We start from the raw sequence: 13,817 nt of genomic DNA on the forward strand, positions 1-13,817 counted from the left end.
TAGTCAAAGGTATTCACTCTCTCCAGTGGGACCCCAGCTAGTGTTAGCTTCTCTTTATACATTTTGTGTGAGTTCAACATTAAAAGCTTTGTCATTGAGGTATTAACCTCTAGGCCTTGGGAATCACAGAAAGCCTTTAACTCCTTGGACGCTCATGACGAGCTCAGCTCGTCATGATGTACACCTCCATACACTCATGATGAGCTGAGCTCGTCATGAACAATGGGGTATCTCAAGTGCCAGCACAGGAGGAAAATAACACTAGCATCGATGGTGTTAAGCGATCTAAAAGAAATTGTAGCCCTCTAGAGGTTTTAGAAACTAACAATGTGTTGTCAGCAAACAACAGTGTTACCACTTTGTTGCCTCCTAGGTTGGGGGCATCTGCAGGGACCTCAGAAAGGTGGTGGACTACACCATTTACAAATAACGAGACGAGTGGAGGTGCCAATATGCAGCCCTGTTAGACCCCCTTGCTGACTTTAATCAAATCGATATGCTGTCCTTGATTGGCCCAACAAACCCTTGCATAGTTGGCCTCATGGAGGCTGATAACAAGGGCTAAGACCATAGAGGGGAGGCCCATCTCATTGAGAACAATCCAGAGCTTGTGCTTGGGACTAGGTCACAAGCGGACCTTAAATCAATTAAAGCGACATAGAGTATACCCTGACAATTAACCACAGTTTCCAGGTCAATAGGAGAAATTGGAACATCTGGTCGATGGTGCTTATGTTTTTACTTAACCCAGCCTGATATGGGAACAGAATATTATGGTCGCTGGTCCAGGCCTGCATCTTCAAAAGAAGTGCACAAGCGAACATCTTGTGAACACAATCAATGAGGTTAATAGGCCTGTAATTAGATAGTATGGATCTATCGCCCTTCTTATATACTGGGATTACCTTCACTCCCTTAAACGAGGTTGCTATTTGGGCCTCGCTCCAATCCCATTTGCTAGGGCCAAGATGTAGGTTGTCCAGTTGTCGGGATCATTCACAAAAACGTCACCCTAAATGCCATCTGGGCCAGGGGCTTTGGTCCTTACAATACAGTTGAGACTTGTAATGATTTTATCTTTAGAGTAGAAATCAATGGCTATAGGATGAGTATATCCAAGGCAGGGGTCTTCAATATCAGTGACAGAGGGTCCAGAATAGAGTGACAAGAAGTGATCACACCAGTCTGCTGTTGAAACTGTATTAGTCGGCATCAGGGGTCTATTTACATCCCCCTAGTTACTAAAAGCCAGAATTGCTCGGAAGGTTTACTGGCCCAGGCCTCTCTGATTTGCTCCTATCTATTTTTATCCCGTTCCCTTTTTGCTCTACCCTGGGCTAACTTGTAGGATCTTCTCACCTCCCTTATTTGGTTCATATTGTTTGCCCTAATGACATGGGCTAGATGATGCCGGAGGCTCCTACTCTCCTTGTTGAAGGAAACAAACTGCGAACTGGTCTTCTTTCCAGTTTAGTGAGGATGTCTTGGTTCGCTAAAGCAGGTACGGCGTGAGGTTGTGGACCCGATTTGCCTATCTACACGAAATAAGCAGACTGCGGGCGGTCTAGCTGTGTATGAGGATTACGATTAGATTTAAAATTCGAAACTGACAACTCTTCTCCTAAAATGGAAAGCTATTGTGTGATCAACATGTGAGATGGAGCTGCATTCAGCCCCATCAGCCATTTGCACAGCGTCATGCCGCCCCTGGCGTGCATGTTAATTTCGAAGGTTTTTTAACCATTTTTCAGTAGTAATCCTGATTTTTATTCTAGTTTTGTCACTTTTCTTTAATCATTTTCATTTCCATGTTATTTTGTCCAAATCCACGAAACAGATTCTTATGCCAATTTTCAGTTTTCTTCTATTCTAACAGTGCCGATCCTGGCCTCTTGAAAGAATATGAATGATGCAGTGTTCATCACAGGCAGTTTTTTATTCAACATAAAACCCAATGCATTTCGGGCCCTTATAGGGCCCTTCTTCGGGGGTCACTACAATTGATAATAAAAAATTAACATTAGCACCAATATTTTACGAGTACATGTATACAAAGTTTCATAAGTAATGCGCTTTTTCTAAGTCATTTGTTATTCACATATTGCATCTTACTTTACATATCCTCCCTTTTTGATCTACCCAAAGTGCACCCATCGTTGGATTGTAACTGTCGCCCACAGTGGCTCTCCATTTCTATATCACTTGTTTCACTTCCCAGGTGGTCCCAATCACTACGTCTCACTTTCCTGTGCCCTTCCCCCAGCCCTCCTGTTAGCTGTAGAGCATCCCTCTCTCAACCCGTGCTGACTGCCAAAGTGTGTTTTTTTTACTAATGTATTCACCTCATTTTAATTGGAACTATTTTCCTTATTTTTGTCCCACTGTGTGTAGAAGTATTATGTGTATAACTGTATTCTTATTGCTGTAATATTGTATTCTATGTTTTTTAATATATACTGAAATAAATTGTACACTTTTTATGAATTCACTATTCATATTATTATTATCACTTTTGCTCCTTTTGTGTTGCTCAAGTTAATGTGATGTGGGTATAAGGGTTGACTATTTGTAAAGTCCGCCCAAAGGGGAAACTTTCTTTGACAATTCGCTAAAGCAGGTAGTCAACTGTTCAAATAGGTGAAACCAAGATCTCTTCCAGCCCTCCTTGAAGTTGGGCCAGTCTATGTAGCTCTGCAGTGCTTGCGAAAAGATTGGACTTGTTTGTTTCGAGTTTGTCTACATCTAAAGTTAGCTGTGACCATTTTAGGCGCCTGTTGTCATTAGTTGGGAGAACCTTGTCTGTACTAGAAAATTGCAAAAGGTGGTCATAGGTAGAAACAATGCCCTAATGTACAGGTCTGCTTTTGTTAACTAGTGTTCTTACATTTTGCATCCCCCCAAGAGCAACATGTATAACTGGTAGTGCAGGGGTACACTTGATGGTGGCACATGTAAGGTGCTGTTGCAGTTCAGCCATGGGAAGATGTGGGTTATTATTAAGCAGAGTTGGATTTCTTTGCTTGGTAGAGAATGAGCGGCTTCAGGGGTAGGACTTCCAAGTCACCTCTGACTAGAAGGAACTTAACCTGCTTAGTGAGATCTTGAACAGCAGATTTCAGCAAGTTGACTTCTGACCTCAAATCTGCTATAATTCTCAAGACAACAACGTAATTCGTAGCAAGCCTATCTGTTGTCGCCTTGCCCCTTAATCCAGCACTACCACCTTCGCTTATCTCCTCTTCTACCCCATTTCCCATTGCACCTTCCCGCCTCTTGAGCCTCTTTCCTCCCATTTGCATGCAACCTAAGTTCAAAAGTGGTGAAAATCGGTTTGTTAGGGTGAGTTCAGTGTTTGCGATGCCTGGGGCTGGGTCAGTAGTGGGAGGTACAAGGATCCTTGATTCAGCCTCATCTATAATAAAGGGCAATGGTGTATAACTAATAGGCATTTAGTTAAACTAAATGTGGTGGACTTTTTAACATTTGGGGAATACATTTTTGCAGCGTTGGGTTTAAGTTGATTTTGAGATCAATCAATGTTTGGGGAACTGGAGGTTTGATTAGGTTTAACGGGGCTGGCGGAACACTAATTTCCTAACATTTAACTAAAAGAAAGCCAATCCAATCTAGAACACAGAAGCTTCCTGCTGACTTACAAACCTGTTTGGCTTTGTTGTTTTTTGGCCGAGCCTCCCCACTCCTGCAATCAGTTGTCTTCCTTTTCCCCAGACAAGGATTTATAAGCTAATTTATAGGTAGGATAAAATTATGAAATAATAGAGGGCAAGGTCACAGCAATTACTTGCAGCCACATGGCCACACTATAAGCAAAACAATCACTATTGCACCAAGAGCACACCTGCCCCAGACCCTTCCACTAATGGCCAGGAGCGCTAGCCCTTGAGCTGGTACCAAATTATAGGCAGAGTATTGAAAACAATGAAATATAGGAGCAGCAAACCCTTAGAGGTCTGAGGGACTCAAGTTCAACAATAGATTGCCAGATAAGCAGGGCACAACACAAATGAAACGTGCAGCTCAATCTCAAAGAATACAAGCATACAAGGAGTACTTTTGACAACTCACAGTTTCTTGGCTTGGCATTAGTCTGTCTTAAGATTTGCAAAAATCATAAACCAAGAGGGCTAGCCTTGCCTTGCCTCTTCTTGTCAATGACAGGCAAGGACGGGCCTGCCTTGGCCCGGGCTTTGCCTGTGCACGTCCCATGCAGAGGGAGGATGATGGTATTTCAAAAAAGCATTGTCAGCCCCTCCCTTCAGGGAGCAGTGGAGTCTGGGGTTTGGAGTCCCCCAGCAGGACCTGCATCAGAAAGACCATCATCCCGCAGAGCAGGAGAACAATATTACTTTAGAGCACATTGTCAGCCACTCCCTCCAGGGGAGCAGTGGATTCTAGGGTTTGGAGTCCCCCACCAAGACCAACAGCGGGAGATTGATGACGCTTAAAAGCATGTTGTCAGCCCCTTCCTACCGGTAGCACTGGATTCTGGGGTTTGGAGTACCCCACCATGACCAGCAGCAGCAAGACCAGCATCCAGTGCAGCAGGAGAACGATGGCGGTTAAAAGTGCATTGTCAACCCCTCCCTCCAGGGAGCAATGGATTCTGGGGTTTGGAGTCCCCCACCGAGATCAGCAGCAGCAAGATATTGCATTGTAGATCCCAAACCAAAACTGTGCATTCATCACAAAATAGCAACAGGTTTTGGTTCAGGACGGATCTGCACATTTTTTCCCAACTCAAAGCATTTATGCAAAATCACAACACATTTAATATAATAGGTGTATAACTGACTACATGGGTACTTGAGAGAATGTGGGAGTGGCTGTTAGGTGTGTGAGTGTTTTAGAGGAGGTGTGACTGTTTACATGTATCTGTTTGTTGGTGTATGAGTGGCTGTGTGGGTCTGTGAGTAGGTGAGTGAGTTGTTTTGTGGGTATGTGAGTGGGTGTGAGTGGCTTAATGATCTCTCGGTGGATATGTCAGTGGCTGTGTGGTTCTCTGACTGGGTGTATGAGTGTCTGTGTGGGTCTATTAGTGGGTGTGCGAATGGCAGTGTGGGCCTATGAGTGGGTATGTGAGTGGATATGTGAGTCTGTGAGTGTGAGTGGTTATGTGAGTGGGTGTGTGAGTGGTTATATGAGGCTGTGAGAGGGTGTGTTAGTGGCTGTATTTGTCTGTGAGTAAGTGTGTGAGTGGTTTTGAGGGTGTGTGAGTGGTGGTATGGGCCTATAGGTGTAATTGGGAGTGGCTGTATGGGTCTGTTTGTAGGTGTATGAGAGCAATATGGGTCTGTGACTGGGTGTGTGAGTGGCTGTATGGGTCTGTGAGTGGGTGTGTAAGTGGCTGTATGAGTCTATAAGTGGGCATTTGAATGGCTGCATGGGTCTGTGAGTTGATGTGTGAGTGGTGGTATGGTACAGTGAATGTGTGTGCGTGGTTTTGAGGATGTCTGAATGCCTCTATGAGTATGTGAGGGGGTGGGTGAGTGGCTGCATAGATCTCTGACTGGGTGTGGATGTGGCTATATGGGTCCATGATTAGCTGTGTGAACTCTGCAAACAGGTTTGGGAGTTGCTGTATGGGTCTGTAAGTGGCTGTGTGAGTAACTGCATGAGTCTGTGAGTGGATGCTGAGTGGCAGTACGGGTCAATGAGTGGGTGTGAGAGTGGTTTTGAGGGTGTCTGTGTGGCTGTATGAGTATGTGAGTGGGCGTGTGAGTGGCTGTATGGATCTGTGACTGGATGTGTGAGTGGCTGCATGGATATAAAATTGGGTGTGTGAGTGGGTGTATGGGCGTTGTGAGTGGGTATGTGAGTGGCTGTATGGGTCTGTGAGTGGTGGTATTGGTTGGTGAGGGGGTGTTTGAATGGTTTTGTGGGTTGGTGTGTGGCTATATGGGTCTGTGAGTATGTGTGTGTGTGTTTTTAATGGCCCATGAGTAGATGTCTGAGTGGTGGTATGGGTCAGTGAGTTGATGTGTGAGTGCTATTGAGGATGTCTGAGTTGGTGTGTGAGTGGCTGTATGGGTCTATAAGTGGATATATGAGTGGCTGTATGGGTATGTAAGTAGATGTGTGAGAGGCTTTATGGGTCTATGCATGGGTGTGTAAATGGCAGTATGCGTCAGTAAGTAGGTATGTGAGTTGTTCTGAGAGTGTCTGAGTGGCTTTATGAGTTTGTGAGTGGGTGTGTGGGGTTGTAAGTGGCTCTATGCATCTGTTACTGTGTCTTAGAAGCTATATGGGTCCTTTGAGTGGGTGTGTGAGTAGCAGTATGGGTCTGTGAGGGGGTATGTGAGTGTGTGACTGGATGTGTGAGTAGGCGTCTGAGTGGTTGTCTGGGTGTGTGAGTAGCTGGATGGATATGTGAGTGGGTCTATGAATATGTGACTGAGTGTATGAGTATGAGAGTGGTTGTGTGGATCTGTTTGTAGGTGTCTAATTGCTGGTGTGGGTGTGGAAGTGAGTTTGTGATAGTCTGTTTTGGTGTTTGATTGGGCATATCAGTTGGTCCAAGAGTGTGTGCTTTTTCCATTTGTGAAGAGTCTGCAGATCTGTGCACCTGGAAAAAAGCTTTTACAAGCAGTTTATTGCTCATCAGAGGTCCCTCAGCTGCCCCTATATTGCACCCATGGTGTCAGGGCACCTCAACCTTGACCCCTTTTATTACATTTAATTCAATGTTGAGGCCCCGGGACCATGACTCAATAAATAAAATGGTGGCCACAACTTTCCTGTCGGGTTGTGGCCAGCCAATCATGGCATTGCTTGTAGAGTGTGCTTCATCTCCAAAGTAGGTTAATGCACAGTGTCTTGGATAACAGAAGTATGACACACACTTGCCCAGATGATATTTCAATCAGTAACAATGGACGCTCAGTTAAATGGGTGTATATCCTAGAGCACGATGAAGCACTGATTAATGTCAACAGTACCCTTGCTAGTAATTTTGAGCTGTAGGTGGCTGGCCAAGATGGCAATAAAACCTTTTTGGATCTGCATATAGGGTTCTTTAGAGAACTCATCCCGTTGGTAACAAAAAAAACAGAGGTGAATGGTAGAGCTAGTAGATTGCAGCAGGCAGGAAAAGCTTGGTACAGTAAAGAATGTCGCATCGCAAAAGGCGACTTAGTGCAGGCAGTAAAAAATAACAACATGAAGGTCGTAAAAGAGGCCAGGCTTAAATATAGGAAGATACAGGAAAATGCAAAAGCGCCTGGGATGAAGAGATTTGGTCCAATATGTTAACTGCGGCTAAAAGCAGGGACCATATGCTGTTTTGGAAAATAGTTGCAAAAGGAAATAAAAAAGAAAGAGGATCTAGGGAAGTCTTCCTTGATAAGACTACCTGGATTGATCACTTCACTAATTTATACGAAGCACCGGAGGAGGACCCAGCCCCACTGGAGGCAGATTTACCGCTGAATTCGAGCAGGACGAACTAATTTTCCACTTACAGGAAACTGAATTAGCCATTAATCTAGTAAAAAATGGGAAGGCTCCCGGATTAGATAAAATACCGGATGACCTTTATAAGCATGATATTAGTGTCTGGGCTACTTACATAAACTGTTTATGCAACGTTTTAGCTGCCGATGAAGACATTCCGGAGACTTGGAGGGGGACGGAAGTCTTTACAATTTTTTAAAAAGGCGATAGAAATGACCCTGCCAACTATCGCCCAATCAGTCTAATAGACATCTTACAAAAGATTTATGCTAGGCATATTTTAAACAGAATAAATATTTGGAGAGGAAAAAGCGGTCCTTACAAAATTTCAAGCAGGGTTTAGAGACAAAATTAGTACTGTAGACCTAGTCTTACGGTTCTGCTTCTTATGCTGGAAGTATGTCACATTACAAAAAGGCCATTTATATGTAGCTTTTGTCGATTTACGTGCCGCCTTTGACTTAATTCCCCGAAAAACTTTGTGAGAAACGCTTAGACACCAAGGACTCCAGGCCAACTTACTAATGCAAATTATAAGGCTACTTGAAAACAATTATGCCAAAGTTAGATGGGGCCCTGGTGTAGAGTTAACTGATTCAATACCGATAAGGAGAGGGGTCCAACAAGGATGTGTGTTGGCCCCCACATTGTTTTCATTATTCGTCAACGATATCCCAATTTACTTGGAGGATTGTATAAACGATTCTCCAAAATTGGGGGGGCGAAAGGCTCCCAACCCTCCTCTTTGCTGACGACACTATACTTATCTCCCAAACACCAAGGGGCCTGCAAAAACTAATAGACAAATTCCATACATATTGCAGCAAAAAGGGTCCTGAAATTAATACTAAGAAAACTAAATATATGGCGATCAACCCTCATAAACATTTTAAGGAATCAATGTTTTTAAATGTCCATAAACTAGAACATGTCAATAATTTTAGCTATCTGGGTGTGGCCCTGGACTCTAATTTGTCGTGGAAAACCCAGATAGAAAGAATTAAAACAATACTTACACAAAACATGTTGCCTATCCTGAAAAGGCATGGTAGAAGTCTTTGTAAAGCAATTTTGCCAGTATTAGAAGTTTTCAAATTTAAAGCCCAATCTGCGGCTCTGCATGGGGCATAATTGTGGGGACCCGTGTGTGATAAAGTATTTGGAATTGGCTAAAACAAGTTTTTCAGAGCACTTCCAAGACTACCGGTTAGTACACCCTTAATAGCACTTGGATTAGACTTAAATCTAAAACGTACTGACCACCATGCAATCTTGCAACCTTTGATGCTCTGGGTAAGACTGTGGTCGACCCCAGAGCTTCTCATTTACAAAAACAGTCTCATGGAATTACTGGAATTGGATAGTTGCAACAATATTTTATGGTTTAGACATGTTAGATCCTGGTTCACCAGGATTGGTTTAGCGCATTTTTGGGATAAACCACACAGCTTATCCCAAGTCTCAAAGAAAATATTGAAATTATCATTCTGGGCTTATCAAGATTGGAATGTGTTGAATGGAAAAACATATGGATCAATAACGACTATCTTCCTCTCATTTAAAGATACTGCACAATATGAATCTTTCCTTGATGAGGTTCGTCCACCACTTGCTAAGACACTGTATATGAAATATAGATATGGCATCTTAAGGATAAATGCAAGTGTAGCAAAGTGGTTCATTAACAGCAATGATACATGCAGTTTATGTTCTAGTAGAGCGAAAGAAGATGATTGTCATGTCTTGCTTTTCTGTTCGGCCTATGTGGTACCAAGAAGTAAATGGATTAGACCACTTTGTTTAAATATAGGCGTGAAATCATACAAAGAGGCAGGAAGGATCTTAAAAAATTATACTAGCCAGATTATTGTCTTTGAGTTTAGTAGATTCTTGTTAGCTACAAACTATATAAGAGCTAAATAGGGCCTGAAATTTTAATAGAAATATTTTGGACCTAAAACCTATGATTTACACCATCCAGAATTGTTTTAACCCCTCCCATGCTGGTGACGGAACCGCTCCATCACCAGCCTCGGTCGCGCTGTGCTGGTGACGGAGTGGTAGAGAGAACACCACAAAGGTGAACAAACAACCCACTGATAGAAACAAAAAACAACCAATGTTTCATAAAAGAACTAGTCCCAAAAGGTATTCCCAGTGCACTGAAAAAACAGAAAATATTCCTTTTGTTGGGAAAACGTATTTTCCTGAAGTCCATGCAAAATGTCCTCTGTTAATGCCTCCAATACTCTTTAGGTAGCGTAGCACAAATCCCGCACTATAGCCTTATCAGCATAAGGCAAGTCTGCTCCAGCCGGAGACAGACAAAGTCCATCCTTGTAATGCATTGAAAAACAAGGCAAAAGGACAGCAGGAATCCAGAATGGCGGTAAAACAGATGGTTTAAATTCCAAGCGATCCAGCAAAGAAAGACAAGCACCTCCTTAAAAGACAGGACTCCAGTAACGTCAAAGCCGAAGTACTTCCGGGGCCGAAAACCAGAAGAGAACCCAAGCAAAGAAGGAAGGGGAGGAGGCCCTTAAATACTGCCAACAGCCCCACCCCCAACCGTGGCTACACTACGGGAGACAAATCAGGGCAAATTAAAAAAGGAATGTCGCCCGCATAATCCGACCCGCAAGGTCCCGCCCACAAGATCCCACCCAAGCACCCCGCCCATGTTTCCCACCCACAGAATTCCACCTGTGTGTTCCGACCACAGAATCCTGCCTGTAGAAAACCCGCCTGTGAATACCGCCCAAGGAAAAAGGAAACAAAGAAACTGCAGCAAGCTGTCAGACTGCAACATTAACGCTGTCTCCTCCTCCTGCTTCAACACCCTCTGCATGCTCCGAAGGATCTACAAGTGGATCCCCACTGAAATGAGAAGAACAGTCACCCAGACCCACGTCAGCAGCAGGTTGGGCTGCGGAAATTCCTCCTACGCAGGAGCCTCGGCCAAACTCCTGAGACGGCTCCAAAGCATCCAGAACGCCTCTGCACACCTGATCCGCAACATCCCTCGCCGCAGCCACATCACACCCCACCTGAGAGACCTGCACTGGGTCCCGGCCAACAAGAAGATAACCTTCAAGCTCCTCACCCATGCACACAAGGCACTCCACAACACCGGGCCAATGTACCTCAACAGACGACTCAGTTTCAATACCCCTACCCGCCAGCTCCGCTCTGCCGACCTCGCCACGGTCCCCCGGTTCCGAAGAGCGACCTCCGGTGCAGATCGTTATTCCACCTCGCCGCCAAGACCTGGAATACCCTCCCCATCAACCTACGGCAGACCCAAGACCTGCTGACCTTCAGAAAACTCCTCAAGACCTGGCTTTTAGAGCAGTAGCAGCATTCCCCACCCCAGCGCCTTGAGACCCTCAGAGGTGAGTAGTGCGCTTTACAAATGATATGATTAATTGATTGATTGATTGATAACCCTGTCTTAAATGCTGACTCCACAGCTGAGCTTAACTATGTTTTAAACTGTTGATTTGCTATGCTTTAAAGAAATTATTCTGAATGTTTTTCTGTAACATTGTGTATTGTGCGTAGGGCTTCCGGTTTTATGGTTTTTTTTTACATTTCCGTCTGTATTTATCCATATTTATTTTTCACTAGTTTTATCTGTATTTATCCATATTAATTTGGGGTTTTGTGGAAAAATGAAGCTGAAATTAGTATATTTCCACATTTATTTAACGGGTAAATCTGCACTCATGCTTGAATGCCTACTAGGTTTCAATGTTGTAAACCCCCACAGAAGATAAATCAATGCATGTATAAGAAAATTGGCATATTTCAGGATCAACCTTGTGCATATATACTGCTGTTAAAGCCTCTTTACTAAAAGTCCTCTCTTTTTTAAATACCAATTCACACAGCTATTGGCCTGGCAGTCATGACAGACAGTATTTAGACATACTCAAAAAGCAACCCAATTTCCGTTTTTATCCACATTTAAAAATAAATACAGACAAGAAGATACATGTTTTCTGTCTGTATTTATCTGTAAAAAAAACAGGGAGCCTTAATTATGAAATTATTAATGCTGTGTATGATCATGGTATTGGAAAAGCAATAAAATAATAATATGTTAACCATTGTGCATTTGCCAGTTGATGTTTCATCTGCAATAGTGTTTTGTTTCAATACACTCATTCACTGACTGTTGACATGCCTGAGGGAGTGAGATGTAGAACTGTGGAGATCATATGTAAGTGTGTACACTAATTCATACAAGGCAATCTGAGTATGCAATTTTAAAGAGTGGTGTGATGTGCCTGCCCATTGGGACTCCAGTGATCCCACACCTTCATGTCATAGATGTTCAGGAACAAATAAAACATTCAAAGGTGTATTGGCTTGTGGATATACAATCTATGACTGTCTTCATTATCTGTACCAAGGAGGATTGGGAATGTTCATATGGGTATTTGGAAATATTGTGCTGTGTGAATTCCGAATATCTATCTTCCAAATATTTGGACCTCAATGTTTTCAAGGAACTTTATTTGCAAAATGTGATACAAAGCTTTAATTTGACTTTTCTGGTAGTGGACATATGATGTAATTTGGAGTGCAAAGTGTCATCAGTGTGCAATGGGCATTTGCATGTGACATGATGTCGCCCACAACAGTAATTGATGGTATCTTTGTGTGCAACCTGACCTTCATGACATCATCATATATTATGAGCAATAGTTAGATTTGTTTGATTCTGGGCCTTCTGTATCTATTACGTAAATCTCACACTTGGATACATCCGATTTGGTTACATATTGTTGCAATAGTATACAAGTGCTAAAGTATGCAAGGTGATCAACTATCCTTGTATGGATATAAGGATGGAGTGTAGACAATGTCTTCGATGCTTTTCGGTCTGTCTGGGGTTATGGCATGAGTGGACCCAACTGTTTGCAAATTAGGCAGCATGCATGCATTTGCTCGTGCAAAATGTGAAATTTGGAACCATGAAGGTGGTGTGATATATGGACTTCTCCAATGTTTTCATTTGATCTGTGATGATCAGTGTGGAAACACAGTTGCAATAAACCCATGTTACATGTCATTTCAGATACACCCAGGACAAGTGAAGGAGAAAGGGCCAACGACAGTGTTTCTAGACGTGAGACATCAGACACAAACACACATAAGGGACCCAGTGACCGGGAGGTACAGCAGCTCAAGCTTGCCATCATGTGAGTCATCCTCCTGTGGACACTCCAGAGTGGAGGTGGACCCTACAGGATTAGTTCCACCTTCATCCTTGTCTGCCACCCGTAGTTCCTTTTCCACTCTACCTGTTGTCCCCCTTCAAGTTGGATGTACCTGATCCAATGAAAGGGGAGCGGTCCCCTGTGCTGCAGGCACCTCTTCCCCTGCCGATGTTAGCCCCGCTGCCTTGAGTGAGGAGGCTATTGACCTCCTGAGGAGCTTCTCTGTGGGTGAGAGTGCAGTCCTGGATGCAATTAAAGGGCAGAGCAAGCATCTGACCTGCCTGGAAGGTATTCATACTGCCATGTCTGGCCTACAGAGATCTTTTCAGGCTCTGCCCTCCTCCCTCTGGGCAGCCCTTTACCCATCCCAACCTTCCACCCCCCCTTCTTGTCCCTTCCCCTTCCCCATCCAATTTCCCTGTTCCCATTCCTATTCCAAGCAAACGCGCAGCTAAACATTCAAACACCTCATCAGACACAAGCAACACACACAAACGCAAAACATTGAAAAAAAACTCAAGCATATTTGCCCAGAACAGACACTCACCACCCTCATTACCCCTAAAATACCCCCAAGGCACCACAGCTAGGTGTGGGCGGAAAATCCGTTCCGCTCGCGGATTTTGCGGATTTTCGGGAAATCCGCAATCCGCGAGATTTGCGAATTTCCCGCAAAATCCGCAAATCCGCGAGCAGCGGATTTTGCTCGCACTGCTCGCACTGTTCGCGTGAGTTCGCGCCCCGCGAATAAGTGCAAAATTGCAGAAATACGATTTTAGCAAAACTGAAAGTAACTACTTACCAGGTTCAAAAGTTCAGGCTCATCATTAGTAGCCATTTCCTGGAGTGCTTCCTGAGGGGCCCCTCCAGAGTTCAGTTGCCAGTTGAAACTAGTATGTGACCCTGCTCTGAACCTCAGAATAGTTACACATATGCCACAAAGGTCCTGAATTACAGCTAAGGGAGACAAGCAGGAGCCAGGCTGGAAGTTAAAATCCATTAATCAGCCCCTAATTCATTATTGTCAGTTGGGGCAGGGCAGGTGTTGTAACTAATTTTGCAACAATGAAAGCACTTAGCAAGTGCAAAAGATCACTAATCAGGGCGCACTAAGGAAGCAGG

General features: G+C 43.8%; 1 pseudogene; it reads left to right on the plus strand.

Moving 5' to 3' along the window:
* The window catches only part of LOC147728039 (presenilin-associated rhomboid-like protein, mitochondrial), a 104,338-nt pseudogene that overhangs the window by 67,669 nt on the left and 22,852 nt on the right, over nt 1–13,817 (plus strand).

Source organism: Lissotriton vulgaris, chromosome 3_1 (assembly GCF_964263255.1).
Source record: "Lissotriton vulgaris chromosome 3_1, aLisVul1.2, whole genome shotgun sequence".
Lineage (NCBI taxonomy): Eukaryota > Metazoa > Chordata > Amphibia > Caudata > Salamandridae > Lissotriton > Lissotriton vulgaris.